This window comes from Mytilus californianus, unplaced genomic scaffold (genome assembly GCF_021869535.1).
Source record: "Mytilus californianus isolate M0D057914Y unplaced genomic scaffold, xbMytCali1.0.p SCAF_3, whole genome shotgun sequence".
Taxonomy (NCBI): domain Eukaryota; kingdom Metazoa; phylum Mollusca; class Bivalvia; order Mytilida; family Mytilidae; genus Mytilus; species Mytilus californianus.
Window position 1 is genome coordinate 2392396 of NW_026262679.1, and position 13122 is coordinate 2405517.

General features: G+C 34.1%; 1 protein-coding gene across 1 annotated transcript in view; it reads right to left on the reverse strand.

Moving 5' to 3' along the window:
- Positions 1-2781, reverse strand: part of LOC127733834 (omega-amidase NIT2-like) — a 47174-nt gene extending 44393 nt beyond the window's left edge. Inside the window, exon 1 of the mRNA XM_052243229.1 lies at positions 2420-2781. The gene's annotated coding sequence lies outside the window, so the exon portion shown is untranslated. The remainder of the gene's footprint in view (positions 1-2419) is intronic.
- Between the last annotated feature and the right edge of the window lie 10341 nt (positions 2782-13122).

The window sequence follows — 13122 nt, forward strand, 5'->3', positions numbered from 1 at the left end:
ACTTTGTAATAGATAAATTGAAAACTTATGCAAATGGTGTTTTTAAAATAAAATACTTCGTAATTGAGCAGAAAATTGTCATTTTATTTGTTTTTATGAACTTTAAAAAAAGCTGTCACTATAGTAAACATTACAGTAAGCATTTATCTCCTTCTCTAACAAAGAGCTTCAATTCTTTTGTTCTATTTCAACCGGGTTTCCGCCTGTACTGCATTTTGATGAAAACCTTTTTACAAAATATTGTGATTTTTAATGTTGGTTCATGAATTCTCTCAGATCACTGTCAATATCTCAATTTTCTGAGAGGTATACACAAGATTGTTTACAATAATGTTACAAATATCAAGTGAACTGAGTATGTTTTGTCATATTGTATAAGTGTATTGTGTAGTATCACTTAACCCGTTTAAGCTTCTTTTTCTTTTTTTGCAGTAAAGTTCCGATAATATCAGAAAAAGCTCTGTCGGTCTAGTATTTAGTTTCAGAAAACAAGCATTCTGTGAGTATTGCATGGCAATACTTAGTCCCCTACCGGCTAAAAATTCTGCATTGGAACAAAATTCTGACTTGATCTATAACTTGTCATGGTGTAAACTATATAACAAATATCAAGTCAATATCTTCAAGCATGACGAAAAAAAGTGTTGAAAACTGATTATTTAAGTGAATTTTCTAAGTCCAAGGACCATAACTCTGCACAAAATCATCAGACCGGAACAAAATTCCAACTTGATCTGTAACTTGTCATGATAAAACTATATACCAATTTTCAAATCAATATCTTCAAGAATGACAAAAAAAAAAGTGCGGAAAACTGATTATTTTAGTGAATTTTCTAAATCAAAGGACCATAACTCTGCACAAAATCACCAAACCGGAAAAAAATTCAAACTTGATCTGTAACTTGTCATGATAAAACAATACACCAAACATCAAATCAATATCTTCAAGCATGAAGAAAAAAAGTGTGGAAAACTGATTTGCCGGACAGACAGACAGACAGAGTGCAAACCTAAAGTCCCCTTCGACTTCGTCGGTAGGGGACTAATAAAATGTACATTATTATATGTGATCGAAAAAAAAATAATTGAAAAATTCCAAGATACACGTGTTATTGTGTTTAGTACAAGTCCAAAGTACATTTAAACTGTGTGCGGCCTTATTTTTGACCCGACTAGACGAGAAATCGAGAATAAGATGAATATTGGCAGCAGAAACTTTTTGTCTAGTTGTTTTTGGCTTGAAAAATACTCACAGATCGGTTCTTTGTGTCTTTGGTGTTTTTGTGACTTGATTATTTTGCTTTGTATCGATCTGATGAGTCAAGTCCTTTTCAACTAATTTTCATAGTTTGTTGTGTTGTTATACTAATGACCAGGTAAAAGCAAGGAGGTGGTTGGGAGCCCACAAACATTTAAACCACGCCATAATCTGTTAGTGTCTGTCCTAAGTCCAGAGTCTGTAATGCAGTGGCTGTTGTTTGTTACTGTATATCATATTTGTTTTTCGCTTATTGTTTTGAACACAAATCAGGCCTTTGGTTTTCTCATTTGAATTGATTTACCTTTAATTTTGTCGGAGCCTTTAATTGCTTGCTAAGAGGTATGCGTTTTGTTAATTGTTGAAGGCCTTACGGCGACCTAACATTTACGTTATTCGTTCTCGGGAGGATAGTTGTATCATTGGAAATCATACTGCCTCTACTAATTGTATATTACTATGTGCTTTCTTAGGTCCTTTTTATTCCGAATAAAACTACTTTTAAAGAAAATTGCTATTGAAATGCATTGACATGCGTGTTCTATAATTGATATATAATGATAACTATAATGATAATATCTTTAAATTTACTGTGGACGACTTATTTTCAAGAGTGATGTATTTTTGCGAATAGAAGATCAACGTTAATATGTGAAACTCAGATCTACTCGTATGGGAACAAAACAACAACATAAGGAAATGGCGACAGTGTATTGCCTCAAAATAGGATAGAATGGGTTAAACACGAAAACAAAAAAGTATCAGCGAAAATATTTTTAACAGTATTTTAATAGTTGTACATAATGTCTGTTTATTTTGATCGTTACACTTCCATCTTACACGACAGGAATCACAGAACTGAACCATGTCGAACATAAACTAAAACATGACACTACTGAAAGAAACCATGACACCGAATTTTCAGTGATCTTAAATTGTGTATAAATGTAGCTTTTTTTCTGAATAATTGACGGCAGGTTTATATCATAACGAAATGTGTGATATAACAGACAGTAAAGAAATCACTTTTCTTTATGCATAAGAAACGAACAACAACTTTTAAATTTTAAAATACACAAGCATTATTCTGTGTAAAATTATAAATATCTGATAACAATTTTAATGTACTAACATATTAGCCATAAACAAAGATACTTACCAGCTTGAATTTATGTTCAGATGTTCCTTGACAAAATGGCAAAATCACTGTACTAAACGCTCCTCGATATGACAACCTTACTACCCGTGATTCATACCGTTTAACTTGTATTTTAAGGTATTGCGATGTATATACTAAAGTAATATTTTAATAGCAAATTGCATTCCCACGCACTCATCTCTAATGAAGAAGGTGTATACCTATTACTGTTTTATAATACACAGTAACACATCTCAAGAACATGCCTTCATCTAGATTTGGATGTGAATTCTACTCATTTGTGAGCAATGATCATAAATTCAAGGCCAATTCAAAAACATTGGCATGGGTCAGAGTTAGTCTAACACTCCAACATGGGCCAAATCTGTCGGACAAAAAAAACCAATGAAACATAGTCATAAGGGAACGACAATTTAACTTCAAAGGGGAAAAGGGGGGGGGGGGGGGCTGTTATGTTTTTTTCCTAAAAAAATATTCTGATCCCCAATTTAATGAACAAAAATATTGACCAAAACAAATCCAACTTTCAGAAATAATACAAACATGTTAAAAAACTTGACAAGAAATTTGAGTAATAAACCCTGGGACGAAAATTTGAGAATAAAGATATATCTGTTAACATATAATTTAGATGTATTAAGTAATTCAACGCCACATGCGGGGTGTTGGCTATGTCAGGATAGGTTTTGAAGCGGAGAAAATGCGACCAATTTGCTAGTACGTGTGTACTTTATACGCATATCTTATACACGCATTTGTTTAGGTAAAGCAAATCGTTTTGAAAAATGGCTGATTCATATATTTGCAGGTACATATGAGAATGGTACATATGAGAATGGTACATATGAGAATGGTCAGCCTTTTTTTTAAATACTAAAATCCTAAAACTTTTCAGGTCTTTAAGAATACATTAGTTGCATTGATAAATGAATGGGATTATTTCTTTTTTAATGTCACTTTGAGATCATTAAAATGTAAAAATTGACATCTTAAAATGTATGACAAAGATTTCAAAATGGGGCTATTTTTGGCAGTTTATGCAGTTTTACATTTAATGCAAGAAGTTTCAAGCCTTAAAGGATAAAGTAATAAAATGCTCCTCTGGGCGCAGCTTGATACGACCGCAGAGGTCGAACCCTGAACAGTTGGGGCAAGTATGGACACAACATTCAAGCTTGATACAGCACTGAATTTGGATTGTGATTAAATATTTGACACAGCATAGGTTTCTGACTCAGAATGAATGTGGTCTAAGAACTTAAAAAATTTTAAGTTACCTATTCAAACCATATCATTATTTTTTGCTTTTATATATAAATAAAAAATAACCAATTTAAAAAGGAAAATTTTAAAGAAAAAAAAGGAGAAAAAGGAAAAAAAAATCCCCCCCCCCCCCCGATTTTTTGAATCCCCTTTTGATTCATCACCCCAAACTCAATCCCAGCCTTCCCTTTATGGTATGGTACCTTGCAGTATAATTTCAGAGAAATCCATACACTTGAACACAAGTTATTGTCTGGAAACTAGAAAAATGCTTGTTTTTAGGCCCCTTTTTGGCCCCAAATTCCTAAACGTTTAGGGCAATTACCCCCAAACTCAAACCCAGCTTTCCCTTTGTGATATACCTTGTAGTACAATTTCATAAAGATCCATACACTTACACACAAGTTATTGTCTTGAAACTAGAAAAATGCTTCTTTTTTGCCCCTTTTTTGCCCCCAATTCCTAAAATTTTGAGGCAATTACCCCCAAAATCAATCCCAGCCTTCCTTTTGAGGTATGGTACCTTGCAGTACAATTTTAGAGATATATAAATCAGAAATAACCAATTTAAAAAGGAAAATTTTAAAGAAAAAAAAAAGGAAAAAAAGGAAACCCCCCCCCCCCCCCGATTTTTTGAATCCCCTTTTGATTCATCACCCCAAACTCAATCCCAGCCTTCCCTTTATGGTATGGTACCTTGCAGTATAATTTCAGAGAAATCCATACACTTGAACACAAGTTATTGTCTGGAAACTATAAAAATGCTTGTTTTTAGGCCCCTTTTTGGCCCCAAATTCCTAAACGTTTAGGGCAATTACCCCCAAAATCAATCCCATCCTTCCCTTTGTGGTATGGTACCTTGCAGTACAATTTCAGAGAGATCCATACATTTGAACACAAGTTATTGTCTGGAAACTAGAAAAATGCTTGTTTTAGGCCAATAAGAAAACTTTGTCAAAATAATTTTTGTATTTTTTTCTAGAACTTTTATATATATGGCAACTTTGTAAACAAAATTTATTCTGAAAAAATCAATAATAGAAAATAATTGTAAAGATAACAATTTGTCAAAGTGGCTTGGTACTTAAATGGTTTCATTATGACATAGTGCCAATAAATATATCTTTTTCATGCATAAAATTTGACATCTATTCATTACTCTAGGTTTAAATGAACTATTTCATAAATTGTAAAATGAATATATGCAAGTAACAAAAAAAAAATTGTAGAAATTTTTCCTGTGTTTTCAAACAAAACTAAACAAATAGTATGTGTGACTTTTGTACTATCACATTTGTTACTATCTGTCCTGTAATTTTCAGTACGTTTGTCATCACAGGCCTATTTTATATGTAAATATATATTATTTTTTTTGTTATTAGAAAAAAACCTATATCGTAGAAATATAAGAGCAATAGAATTATCAAATAAGTTAAAATATATTTGAGCAGTTAAAACTACAACAAAAACCATTGATATAAAATCTTTAGACAAAGGGGTGCGCATTCCAAAATAGCTTGTTTCCTAAATCCTGAATGTTATGATCACACCAATTTTTTTTTTAAATAAAAAAAAATTATACCATACTACTTTTAAAATATTGAACTTTTCTTTCATGTGAAATTTAAGCAATGACAAATAAATAACCAAACAAGAAAAATATTAATCCTCTCGATCATCTTTTGATCCTGATAATTAAAACAGTCCGCACTTTGACACTACTGATAAGTAAACATCCTGTATACAGTAAGGTTGTAAAGTTCAAACAGTAGCTATTAGACATTTGCAGCAACTACGTCTATACCTAGGATTACACTTAGACTTACCATTACAGTTGACGAAAAACAAGGGATCATCTCAAAATTAAAAAAAAGCAACAATAGATACCTAGTAAAACCAAATGATTGTTTTTTTGTTATGTATATAAAACTTTTCGACGACACGCTAATGCAGCGCAAATGGTCACAACAGATTTGAATCGCTGTATTGGATATGTCACGAAAAAATCCCCATAACTTTCTTTGTTTTTAATTCTCCGATGGCGTGTTCAAGCTTTACCTTATAGTGTGTAATAAGTTTATATGATTTTTTTTGAATTCCTCTACAGATCCTGGGGCTTTCGAACAATTTGTTGTCTTGTATAAGGTTTATAATATTTTTGTTATAGTTCCAAAATTGTGTCTTACTTTATTTTAGTAAAGCAAAATCAGCAAAAATTCGTTCAGAGAGTACTTTGCAAACGGTGCACTTGAAAATCAGGAGATATGCGATAAGCAAGTAACACAATATTATTATTAAGTAATGCTTTGAAATAGCAATGTCCTTCGTTTTTAACGATTACTTTTTGTATCCGAAACTGCTCCCTAACCGGCTTAAATAGTTTACGATTTTTTTTAATAATTTCTTCTCAGCTGAAATATACCTTTGCACATTTTATCCCTTTTAATCAACAAAATAATTTTGCGGATAAACTTTGTGTGACTGTCATAAGTGCACTCTAGAGTACAACTGTACCGGTCTGGGATCAATAGTTACTGGACATGCTTCGATCAGACCAGACCCACCCATGTTTATGGGAGCGAAATGATTAAAGACACCGTGAAAAAACCCGTCTATACTCAAATGATTCCCGAGATCGCTATACAAATTGCACAAAAATAAACAACTCAGAACCCAATAGTCATTTTAACTTGCGTCGTTGAAGGCGTCAGCAGGTCTAGTAACCGCTCGGCTCTGTCCGTCCATCCATTCGAAAGACCTTGCGTAAAGTTTTCATGGTTTCTATAGAAAGGAATAATTTTATGTTTGGTCTACAGCTTAATAGTTAGTGAGTTGCAGCGTGTATGCTTTTTGTTCATCTGCCGTTCAGCTACTTCCTCTTGTCGATAGTTCATTAATTTTACAAGTCTCATTGCACAGGGAAAATTTTTCGTCAAAACTCGACTCAGGTCTAGACCTGGTTTTGGTTTTGCTTAATTTGAGAAGATAGATAGTAAAATTCCAACTACTTGAGTACACCTATTTTGCATTTCAACAGAGTCTGACGAATAGTTTATATTATGTATTCGATACAAAGATGTTCAAAGATAACGATGTTGTGTTTTTTTTTCTCGTATATATTTGATTTTTTTTTTACGCCAAAAACGTGGACAAAAGTGTTTGCCGAATTCAGAAAAAATAAAAGATAATAAAAATATACCGACCGGCAAGTATAATGCCATGAGAATAAATAATTCTAACTTTTAAAAGCACCCAACCTCTGTATCCTCCCATTTTCTTTTTTAAAAAATATGGAAACTATATGTCTTAGCATAAACATTAGATATTGTCAACATGCTCCTTAGTTGATCGTCCTTTCTTTACACTAAGTCTTGTTGAAATTAATTTTTAATTGTCCCAACCTAGCCAACGACAATACGGTTTTTTTTTGTGTCGCATTTAAAACTCATTAAGTGATGTTTGTCCATTCTATCATACTCTGTACATGAACACGATGTACAATAATCAATGTGTACATATTAATTCATATATTTCTTAAAATCCCTATTGTTCAACTATAGAAAAACTTCATAGGAGTTAGAATTTGTTTTGGGACGACGGTTCATATTTACTCTTTGAGACGACCCCAGATTTAAATGCTACATGAAAGAGGCTCCCGCAGGGTCAAAAACGACCTGCGACCTCCGGGCTCTTTAGAGGCGACTTCCGACCTGAGGGCCTTCTAAAAACGACCTGCGACCTGTAAAATTTGGTAAAAACGACCTCCGATTTCACCCACACTTAAAACGACCTTGCCATTTTGGGCGCGATGTTTTCCTTTGTGGTCCTTTGTCGCCATTTCGGTAAATGGTAGATCTGATAAAAATAAAATGCTAAAATCACATGTCCCACCAACCATGGTCAGCCATACTGTTTTTCCGGCCATCTGTCACACTTTTGTCTACTTTATTATACTCCACTACACGCAGTAGAGAAGTATTACATGGTTGGGTATCCGTCCGTACTTCCATTTGTCTGACCGTCCCATGGTGGTATCGAGATTAAAACTTTAGAACGGATCAAAGATTTATTTCATTTGTTCCCAATTGTTTAGCACTATAAAGTACAAGTTAGGTTCGATTTTCATGCATCTTAAATCAACATGCAGTTTTCAAATAATCAATTTTGAACTATGTGTGACCCTTTTCGTATCTATAGTCGGTTAGAAGTCTTCGTTTCTTTGTTTCTAGAGCCTGATAAGCTATCAGATTGTCAAGTTATGATCATTTTTGGACTTTTTTTGTTTCTTAAAAAAGATTTAACTTGGTCTGGGTTATTGCTTCAAATACACTATGGACGCTACTAGCGTCTCTGTGCGTGCTCCAAAGAGACAAATGTATCCAAGTAAGGTTGATGATCAGTTTCATGTTTTATGTCCCGACAACATTGTTGCGGTAAATATAGTTTTTCGGTCTGTTCGTTCATCCGTTCGTTCGTCAGTTACACTTTGGTTTACCTTTGCGTTTAAGGTGATTTCCTAAAAAGTTTCAAGTCGAATCTTCATGAAATTTTGTACCGTACTCTTTATTTATCATGATATGGACTAACAACTGTGTAAAAATGGGGGAGTTCCATCGAAAATGGAAATAAGCGCCGAGCGGGACACCCCTGTCTTCAAGACATTTCCTTGTTGCCATCAGTTTATAGATCGTGTTCAGAGTATCTCAGTAGGTAAATCCAGCTCTACATTCCCGGTGATTTTATAAGAGTTCTGGGGACTTGCTCAATATGAATATTTGTTGGATTAGTGAAATACTGAATGTTTGGTTGAAACTACTGTTCTGAAAAATCGAAAAGTTAAAGTCCTGTTTTGGTCTCAATATGGAAAAGTACGGATATGGGTTAATGGCACGAAGCCATCACATATTGATCATTAAATGCCACACAAAAATAAATCTAGAGCTGACGACACGAACTTTAATAGAGCAGGATCTTCCCACTTACAGACAGCCATCTCTGGATGGCCTCAAACAAAACAAGAACAACCGAACCCAAGGGCACAGCAAAATGTCCAAATATCTAATTTAAAACTAAAAGGTTTAATCAGGAACATATATGTCCCTTGTTTAATAACACAAGAATGGACACAACAATGACTTAAATGGATCCTTTAAATATAAAAACGACTTCCGACCTCTATTTTGGAAAAAACGAACTGCGACCTGTACATTTCTCTTAAAAACGACCTCGCGACCTTGCGACGAATTTAAAAGCGACCTTGCGACCTGAGGGGGGTACCCTGTGGGAGCCCCATGAAAGTGTAATTGTAATCCTAACCGTAGGTGTATGAACAGTGTAATTGTAATCCTAATCGTAGGTGTATGACAGTTTCCGCAAATGTCTGTTATCCCTCCACTCAGGTAATTAACAATTTGGCCATGCAGAAATGCCACCTGTTGTTCATAAAGTGATCAACTTTATAGTTTGATAATTAACATTATTAAAAAGGTATTACACATTCCCGGTTTTTAACTGGCAATTAATTATTTTTATTACATGGAACAGAAGCCTCTACCGTCATATCTTGTCAAGATGTTATGCAACTTTACGTACATGTAAATATAAACTATATTTTTTCTCAGTCGACTCAATATTTTTTTCTTCTAATTAATAGCTAGATTAATAATATATTGACCGTCAATTTGTCTCAGAACTACGAACAGGAAAAATGTTTTCAGTTGAAAGCTCAATGTTGAATTATCCCAACCCCCGATCCCCCCTTTTTCTGTTGAAACACGTTATAAATACACTTCCCTTCTGAAACATATTTTGTTCCTTTTGACAAATTGCACGGTGTAGAATGGTAACGGACTTATCGGGTTTTTTTCGGCGTTTCCGCACTAATCGGGTTCGGCAACGGACTTATCGCGTTTTCAGTTGACAACATTTGGCGTAAGTGGTTATTTCTTTCAACTTGTATTAAAGCAGAATTGATATTTCCAAATAAGCTTGATGTCACGGAATGGGGAAATTATTTGTTTTGCTGGCTAGCTAATCATATATTCATGGGAAGCTACGATTTATTTCAAATTGTTTCCACCAACGTGGTACCCGAACTTGAAAACAAACATTTTTCATGGAAAGATGTCTAATTGAAGCGTGTTTTAAGCATGCTGTTTTCTTTTCCAAGTACATTTTTGGTTATTATTCATTAAATGTAGACATTTTCCCTTTCGGAACTGTTTCATGCACTATTAAGGTCTTAAATGATGGTTAATTTGAAAAATTAGTGGCACCGGACTTTTTGTGTTATTAGCACCGGACTTTTTGTGCGCAAATGAATATGGAGACTCCTATCTTCTCAGTCAGTCTATGTGTTTACTCCGCCTGGGTTAATCACCTCTTACTTTATACATTAATCACACATCACGCAATGATATATTTTATTAATCCACAAACAAATGTGTGGGATTCTATCAGTATTTCGTCCTCATAGCAGGAATTTAAGGTTTCTAGTCCATATAATTATGACGTCTGCCCAATTCTAAATGTTTGCCTTGACGCCCTTCTGCGACGATGTAAGGCGTCAAAGAAAGAAAAAAATATAATAAATAGCCTTTCAAGACGTCATAATTATGGTACGGCCTTCAACAATGAGCATAGTCAGCTATAAAAGGCCCCGAAATGACAATGTAAAACAATTCATACGAGAACTTTTTAACGGCCTTATTTATATAAAAAAATGAACGAAAATCAAATGTGTAACACATAAACAAACGACAACCACTGAATAACAGGCTCCTGACTTGGGGCAGGCACATACATACATAATGTAGCGGGGTTAAACATCACGGTTAGCGGGATCCCAACCCTCCCCCTAACCTGGGACAGTGGTAGAACAGTCCAACATAAGAATGAACTATAAAAATCAGTTGAAAAAGGCTTAACTCATCAGATGGACAAAAATACAAGTGGACGTGGCCGGGTACTTGTACATCCCAACAACAAAAATACACAAGGAACAGATCTGCGAGTACTCGCAGTTAACTGACAACTAGTTCAAAGCCACTAACAACTAATAAAACAATCATGCATCTAAGACTAAATGGGTTAATAATTTAGGTTGTCACAGTTATTCACCGGCTCCATCAACGATTGTTTTTCATGACTGAAACATAAAGCTTCACTCATACATGCATCATTATGAATACGTCGAAAGAAGACTTGGTATGAATATATATATTTAGATATATAAATCATGTAACGTAAAATAGGCTAAAATTGAATTGCATGTTGCTGATTGTTTTTTAACATCCTTGGCCTTGGCCTTGCATTTAAAAGAGAGACATTAATATTAACCTGTCTTTTCTATTACGCCGGAATGAATGTGTCTTTTCGAAACATCCATCAATAGACCTGCACATGTTAATCTGGGAGAGAGCAGAAATAAAAGCCTTATTCCTTGACCATTTGTGTTTTGTTTGGCATTGCATATGATATTACCCCATACCGGTGTACTTTTACTCAATGTCCCTTTATTTTCTATCATAATGTAAAAATCAAGATTGAAAAAAACACTTGTCCGTGATAAGTTCCAGACTTGTATATTCTAGCACAAGATGTCAAATGGGGTTTTTAAAATCTATGAATTGGTCATAATGAAGAATGAGCCTTGAATAGGTAGCGAATTCATTTGCAGTGCTTTAAATCAACGATCAGAAGAAAGTTCATTTATTAAACAACGTTTAGATAAGGGAGCTACCATTTGATTTTTATGGGGGGCTAGGATGAAATTTGAAAAAAAAGGCAGGACAGGAGTTTTGAGTAAAAAAAAAGTCAGGATAAGACACTTGCAAAAAAAAAAAGTCAGGATGACAATTTAGGTAAAAAAAAGTCAGGATAAACTTTAAAAAAAAAGGCAGGACCGAATAGAGTGAAAAATAAAAAGGCAGGACAGAGATTACAACTAATAAAAAAAAATGCAGGACACATTTTTTCATCCTAGCCCCCCCCCCCCCCCTATAAAAATCAAATGGTAGCTCCCTAAGCCGAAGAAGTGACCCACAGTGCGTCACTTCCGGTAGATTTGGTTTTAGTGCTGTTTCCGGAAGTAGCGTTGATTGGATTTTCCTAAGGTAAAAATAGTTGAACTTTACACGCTATTATCTCTGTAATTAGTGGACCAAATTGCATCGGGTTTTTTGCATTTTTTATCAATTATTTCGAACTTTTAGATAAGAATAACTTGTTATGTGCGTTTTAGTACCTCTTTAAGGGGTCAACTGACCATTTTGGTCATGTTGACTTATTTGTAGATCTTACTTGTTGAACATTATTGCTGTTTTGCAGTTTATCTATATTTATAATAATATTCAAGATAACCAAAAACGGCAAAATTTCCTTAAAATTACCAATTCAGGGGCAGCAACCCAATAACAATTTGTCCCATTCATCTGAAAATTTCAGAGCAGATAGATCTTGACATCAGTGTTCCAGCTAGGATTTCAAAAGGGCAGGGAGCCAATCATGAAAAGGGCACTTTTGCACGATGATTGATATTTTAAAAAGAGCATGTCAAACATTGTCTTATGTAAACTGCAGGGGTTTCAGCTAGGAGTTTTGAGGGGGTTTAGTAACTTTCACGCTAGATGAAAATCAATCTTATTTTGGGTAACAGTATTAAAAGGTCCAAGGACGTATATTACTAGCTCAGTCTTCCCTAGAAAATTTTTGAGGCATGGCGGGTCTAAGGTTAAATTGCAATGCAGAGGGCAGCGCCGTTTTGTAGAATTATTCTTATTTCATAAGTGAAATGAATTGTGCATGTCAGTTAAAAAACTACACATAAATCTGCAATACAGTCAGGAACAATACCCAACATTTTCTTCAGGGGCAAACCTAGATCCCAAAACTTTTTCCAAGGGCCCAGTAGAAATTTTTAAGGACCTACCAAGGTATTTGTACTACAAGTACATACTTATAAAAAGTCTTGAATGTTCTTATAAAGGCAATAATATATGTTTGAAATGCCTAATACATATAGCTTGTTTCTGACTATGATAGAAATAATAAAGGAATTTATAAACCACATTGAGTTTTTCAGAATTAAAATCCATTTAACCATATCTTTTCAGACTGGTAAACTTATATTTGTAATATGAATAAGTATTAAAAAAAATATATATAAAAAAGCCCCCCCCTCTTTTTTTCCATTTTACACACCCCTAGATGTAGAGTATAAAAGTATTATCAGTTTCATCCCCAGAAAATATTCATTTTTAATGAAATAATCTTAGCAGTTAATCAAAATGAAATGCTCACTGTCTATAAATAACAATGAAATGTAACTGTTTGTTGTTTAAGGGGTTTTCCGAATTTTCCCGCCTAAAAGCACATGGCTTTCAACAAATTTGAACAAAGCATTCAATTTGTGATCATGGATTACAGCTTTAATTAATTTA